Source organism: Lactuca virosa, chromosome 6, assembly GCF_052849685.1.
Source record: "Lactuca virosa cultivar CGN04683 chromosome 6, Lactuca_virosa_CGN04683_v6, whole genome shotgun sequence".
NCBI lineage: Eukaryota > Viridiplantae > Streptophyta > Magnoliopsida > Asterales > Asteraceae > Lactuca > Lactuca virosa.
In genome coordinates this window covers 248,122,216-248,128,252 of record NC_136431.1, presented here as the reverse complement: position 1 = coordinate 248,128,252, position 6,037 = coordinate 248,122,216, and the positions used below count along the sequence as shown (strand labels likewise).

Here is a 6,037-nt window from a genome sequence, read left to right as displayed (position 1 = left end):
GTGAAATGCTTGGTCAATTTCTTTATTCATTTATTTGCTAAAGATTACTTCCAGATTTACATATATTTTTGTTTTAACTTTAAAACAAATGAACTATGTCTTCATGTTTAAAGGTACCATAGTTGTGCAATATAAATTTTGTCCAGAAGAGATAGAGCTCCAAGAATAAAAAATTATTTGCCAAGAAAGGATGGGATTGGAGCTTCTATGCATCACCATTGGCCATTTGTTAAGCCCAAAAGTTAAAGTGCACATAAGCTGTGAACTAAAAGAAGTCAAAGTGTAGATTTATCATTTTTATTAGATTACATGTTTCTATAGGGCGGAGGTTGAGCCTCAAGTATTGTCAATTAATGCCTTTACCAAGTTCAACTATTGCAACAATATTCGGTTCATATGGGAAAATTCTTGCATTTTCTAATTATACTATGAAAATAATCGTTGTTAAATGTTTAAAGGTTTTGAGTGGACACCGAAGAACACCTTAGGTGGTAAGATACAAAAGCATTAACTCATTTTTACTATTGTGACCTAATTAATTTAACATTTTACTTTCTTTTTTTGGTTTTACAGGTTAGATTCCACCCGTTGTGTCCGAAAGGGTAATCATGTTAAGTGCTAAGAACCGGTTTTGATGGGTATCAGTTCCAAAAATACGAACCGGAATCGGAACCACTCTTATTGGTTACGATTTTGGACTTACCAGTTAAAAACTGTTTCAGTTGTACAAATAGATGTCTGGTCATGAGGCTTACCTCTGATTGATATCCACAAAATGTTAAATATCATCGACCAATTTGTTGTTTCATCGACGTTATAGTAAAATTTTGTATGGATTTTTAAATTTCATATTCATTTTAAAATTAATTTGATTATAATGTTAAATTTTCATTTTAATTTTATTATAGCACTTTAGTTTCATTTTTCTCGGTTATAGCAATCAACTTTAATGTTATTGTTGATTATAGAATTTGTTTTCTTATTTTTTAATTATATCATTTAACTTTCATTCTAATGTCAATTACAAAATTTTAATTTTATTTTTCTATTCAAGCATTCAACATTTATTTTAATGTATATCACTTTACTTTCATTTTTCCAATTATCACATTATAACATTTTACTTTCAATATTTTTCAATTATAACATTTAACTTTCAAGTTGGTGCCGGTTATAACATTTACTTTCATCTTAATATGATACTTATAGCATTTATGAAAGTTATAGCATTTTTTAGATTGCTTCAGGAAATTTGGTTTTGACTGTGAAGGTTCAGAATTAATACTCTTAAAACTCATTTAGTTTTTATTATAAAAGTAATTATGCTGTTCATTCTTGAAAGAAATGTGTTTCTTTAAAACTGCAATGTCAAAATTGAAATTTTCACAATATGCTTTTTGGTTTGTTGTTTGGATATGATAGTTGATAGGAATTGAGGGGAAATGTTTATTGTCGGTTTTGAATTTGACTTTGGAGGCTCTACATTACAAGATACAAGGTTAACAAAATTTATATGTGTAAAATGCTTTCTATTTTAATTAGTAAGAGTTTATTATATTTGTTAAATATAAGGAAGACTTATATGGATAAACAAAAGGTGTTTACATTTACATGAGAGCAGTAAAGAATTCCAAAACAATAAAAGTTAAAATTAATAAACATAAGGGGTTTACATTTACATGAAACCAGTAAAGAAAATTTTAAATTTATTGTGTTTTGTTAATTTATTTTTATTACATTTTTGTTATATTAAATTTTCCGTATATCAATGTCATTTGCAAGATTGATTGTCTTTTTTTACACTCTATTCAAATTTATATCCCTTCTTTCAAAATCATTAACTTAATTTAATAAAATTTTAATAAAAGTTTGATGTTTTATAACTATTTATAATTAGTTTTATTACCCGTGGTTTCCACGGGTTTTAACCGTGTGTGTGTGTATATATATATATATATATATATATATATATATATATATATATATATATATATATATATATATATATATATATATATATATATATAAGGCTATAGGGGCATGGTTTGCCCACACCGCATACCACCGTGATCTCCACATCATCACCCCCACACCATCATCCAATTTGAAGGCATGATGTGACCAAACATCCCCAAACGACATAGAGAGAAAGAACAAAAGAGAGAAATCATGAGAAAAAGGATAGGACTCGACCACTCTACTTTCTCTAGCTTGGGGCCTGAGCTATTGCTGGCATTGTGTGCCCGAGCTACCCTTAAGCTCCACATTAGTAGAGGAAGTTTAGTTGGATGCATTCTAGATTTCCAATAACAATAAAAGGGTAATGTTACATTCAATTTTCATTACGAAGATCATTGACGGAGCTTGAACATTTGAGTCGGGGGGGCCGAAAGTAAAATATATATAAAAATTGAAGAACAGGGGGCCCCCCTCGCCCTTAAGAAGATCCGTCCATGACGAAGATGTATCAGTTCAAGATCCGTTCCGTTGCTCAAACTAAATCACACCAACTTTATGGAAGTTCATGGATCGTGTAAAATAAAAGTAGTATCAAAGGCAACACCCTTTGATTTCATAATTAAAAATAGAAAATTAGATATGTAGATTCAATGGTTGTTAAAATCGTGATCCTGATCTAGGTAAATCAATTTCAATTTTATTTGGATCGTTTTTCGGTAGGATCGCAGTAAGATTGTAGGATCGGATCGTAAGATCGTAGGATCGTTAATATATATATATATATATATATATATATATATATATATATATATATATATATTAAAAATCAAATATATTTTGGACTAAATACGTAGAATACTATTTTGAATTGTTTATCATTAAATAATGTATTATTTATGTATTATTTATGTTTTAAAGTATTTATTGTTAACTGGAAGATTAACTAATAGATGAATATGTATTTTTTATGTTTTAGAATATTTTTGGTAGGATCTTACGATTCAATTCGATTTTACGATCACAATCTTGCAAAGCGGAAAATGATTTTATATAAGATCCTGATCTTAACAACCTTATTATAAATTAATACATACACAAACCTATTTTGGATATAAAAACAACAATTCTACACGTACAAAAACACACAAACACATAAAATAAGAATTTTGTAAACATTTTACTTTTCTAATTTAAAAAAAAAAAAAAAAAAGAGTGATTATTTTAACATAGAGCGAAAAATTCATGGTTAAAATAAAGAACACAAGCACATACTCTGATGTTTTGTTTTACATTTAACAACTAAAACAATTGTTTCGTAACGACAAGATTGATAGAGTGGTTCAAGGGTGATTGATCATTGAAAAAAGTTAAAAAAGAAACCTGAGGGGCTTACTAAGAAAGAAAAGAGAAGTACATGGGCTCAAGTTGTCGATTAATAAAAGGATTATAAAGAAAAAACATTTCGTCGCCTGAGAGATTCGAACTCTCGCGGGGAAACCCCATGTACTTAGCAGGCACACGACTTAACCACTCGGCCAAAGCGACTTTGATGTCTATAGGAGGTTTGAGTGCTTAAAATACATATTTATTTGTGCTAATTTTTAGCTGTCGTCGATAATGGTTCGACTTTTTACAAATTGCAGCAATTATTAAATAGTACAAGTAACAGAGCTTCACACAACATATATTTCTCCCCTCAAAATTGTTTTGTATGCCATTTTATGTATTACTTTATCAAATTGCAGCAATTATTAAATAGTACAATAAAATTACTTGTTACCTCCTTTTAAACCTAATATAAAAGAGCTTCACACAACATATATTTCTCCCCACAAAATTGTTTTGTTTGCCATTTTATGTATTAGAGTATACGGTGTGGGTCACAACGAGAAACGAATTGGGTGAGTTGGCACATGAAAACGGTGTCACGACGCGGGGAACACCCCCCCCCCCCCAACTCGTTGAAGCTCGTTATGGCGAATCTCGTGGGCGTTAAGACGAATTGCAACGCATAAATTCGAACGGTTTCTTCACTCGACCGTTTGAAAACGGTCAAAATTAAATAATAATAAAAAAATTTACCTTTTATCCTTATTATAAATACTACTTTTAAACCATTTTTCTAAACCTTTATCTCATTCTCTCTATATCTTATACACATATCTTTTTTAAAAAATTTAAAAAATGGAGCTAAACCCAAACACCCCCCCTCCATCATCAAACTCAAACACAACCTCGCCTCTCGGATTCGCGGGTTATGAAAATTATTTCAACCTGTTATCGTCACAAGGCTCACCACAAATCTCATACCAAGGCGCCGCTTTCAATCCCGCTTCACCGCCACTGCAATTTCCCAACTCACCTTACCTTCAACAAAATCAATTTGGTCAAACCCCAAATTTACAACAAAATCGTTTCCCTACTTTTGCTTCGATGCAACAAACAAGCAACCAACCATCGCCTACGACACAACAATCGGTTGAAATGGAAGCGGGAGGTAGTAGGAGAGGGAAAGGGAAAGGAAAATCGAAAGGGAAATCGATAGCGGTAGAAACAGAAAATACAGACGTTCCACAATGGTGGACACCGGAGGAGGAATACGCTTTGACGGCGGCTTGGTGTGCTACTTCAAAAAACGAACTTCGCGGAAACAGAATGAAAAAAGGAGCTTATTGGGGGGCAGTGCTCGACAAGTTTCACGCTATTTTAAAGAAAAATCTGTATCGCAACAATGACATGTTGAGCAGCAAATGGGGTCAAATAACTAAGTGGTGCAGCAAATTCAACGGTATTTACAATCGGCTTAAAGCGCAACAACAAAGCGGAACCAACGATTTCGATTTGTTCAAATCTGCTAAGGAACAATATCGAGTTGAAATGGGTCATGTTTTCGACTTTGAAAAATCATGGGAATTGTTGCGAGCGGATCCAAAGTGGAATAAATCGCCTACATCGTCGGAGGTTCAATCTAAAAGGTCTCGCAATTCTAGCTCGGTCGACGTGTCGGACGCACGGACTAACATCGACCTAAACGCCAACGACGATGAGATCCCGAATGATATCCAAGAGATATCCCAACCACAACGACCGCTCGGACGCGACAAAGCGAGGCGCGCTGCAAGACATGCGGAGGAGGTAGAGACGAGAGCAAAAGAGGCGGCGGAAATGAGAGCAAAATTCGACGAACATAATTTATATAAAAGAAAAAAATGAGTTGAAACGTCGTCATTTGGAGTTCCTGGAAAGGCAGGCACGGGAGAAGCAGGAGCAAAAAGAAAGGGAACTAATGACACATCAGTTGTCAATTCTTCGGACGAGCGACGAGGGTTTGACGCCTGCTGATCTAGCGGTGCTACAAGCGATGAAGGAACAAATTAGGAAAAAATATTTGGGTTAATTAGGATTGTTATGTGGTTTTAGTAGTAATTTGAATGATATTTTAGTTATGATTTTAGGTTTAAAATTATGTTTTTTTAATTGTAATCGTAATTTTAGATTTTAAATATTATGTCTTTTTTTTTGTTTTTAAAATTTTATGTTTTATAAAAAATATATTCATGTTAGTGATTAAAAAAAATACAAAAACGAAAAAAAAACGAAAAATTAAAAAAAAGTAAAAAAAAACGAAAAAGTAAAAAAAAAACCCAATTTCGAAAAAAAAAATCAAAAATAAAACATATTTATTTTCAAAAAGTTGATGTTGCATCTTGTTGCCCATTTCCCCACTGGATGTTATAACACCACTTGTTTATGTGGCATGTGAGGTGGCACAACTTGGTGTTGCACCTTGTTGCCCACACCCAATGCTCTTACTTTATCAAATAATCAGTTTCTCAAGTAATTGTTGATGTCATTATTACATTTTGAACAGCAAAATAAGACCCAAACGTATCTCCTACAACTTGTACTATTTATTACAATGATTATATCCAAAGTACATCATGTTTCGGTAAATAATTTTAAATGACTATATTTCTATAAAAAAAAAATTGTCTTCGTTAATAGTAGGACGTCCTTAATAGTGGTCAAGAGTCGACCGTTTTCAAACATTAACAAAACTTCTGTCTTCCCTTTGAAA

The 6,037-nt window shown here is 32.2% G+C and overlaps 1 non-coding gene across 1 annotated transcript; it reads right to left on the bottom strand.

Annotated features, from left to right (window-relative positions):
* Positions 1 to 3,422: 3,422 nt before the first annotated feature.
* On the bottom strand, positions 3,423 to 3,504 carry TRNAS-GCU (transfer RNA serine (anticodon GCU)). The gene has a single exon. It is a non-coding gene; the product is annotated as a tRNA-Ser (tRNA).
* Between the last annotated feature and the right edge of the window lie 2,533 nt (positions 3,505 to 6,037).